Here is a 734-nt window from a genome sequence, read left to right as displayed (position 1 = left end):
AGTAGGGGCTACTAGTTAGAGGGTGGGCCTAAGGCCCCATGATAAAGTGGATGATACAAATAGGAGCTTTTGGGGCTGGGCCAGCTGGTATCTGGGGACACTACCCCCTGTGCCAGATGGACTGCTGAAGCATCTCTGAGAGTTCCCTGCACCTTCTAGCCACTGCAGCAGTCTGGCAGTGGGGGCTGCTTCCTGGCTATGACCTGCTGTCACCTGTGACAGCATGTGGCCCCAAGGTTGTGCACCTGCCAGACCTGGACAGGGTCTGCGTGGCTGCAGTAGAGCATCTGCACCTCCGGGCCAGCTGCCAGTGGGCCACGGATGCACTGTTGGCCTTTGTGCGGCACTATGGCCATGTGTGCTGCCACCCTGCCATCTGGGCAGCTCTTGCCCGGAAGATGTTCTCATTGTGGTGACCTGCTTTGAACTGTCAAAGCATGTCCTCCTGGCCCAAAGTGAGCAAGAGATCAGCCACCTCCAGCTGCGTCCTCGGTGCCAGCCCTGAGCAGTCTCCTCTGCCTGGGTCCTGCCACTTGCCTCACTAGCAGAAATTCTAGTGTGCCCTATTTAAAAACTGAAAAATATCTCATAGAAAACCCCAAATTCACTCTTTAAAATACCCTAAAATCCATGTTTTTCCACAATTAAAACAAAAGGCCACTACATATATAGTGAGAGAGATCAGCCTGACAATGTTTTATTGATATATTTACAGTTTTAAAGCAATGTGGAAG

This window comes from Gavialis gangeticus, unplaced genomic scaffold (assembly GCF_001723915.1).
Source record: "Gavialis gangeticus isolate Ggan-Ray unplaced genomic scaffold, GavGan_comp1, whole genome shotgun sequence".
Classification (NCBI taxonomy): domain Eukaryota; kingdom Metazoa; phylum Chordata; order Crocodylia; family Gavialidae; genus Gavialis; species Gavialis gangeticus.
This window is presented reverse-complemented; position numbering follows the sequence as displayed.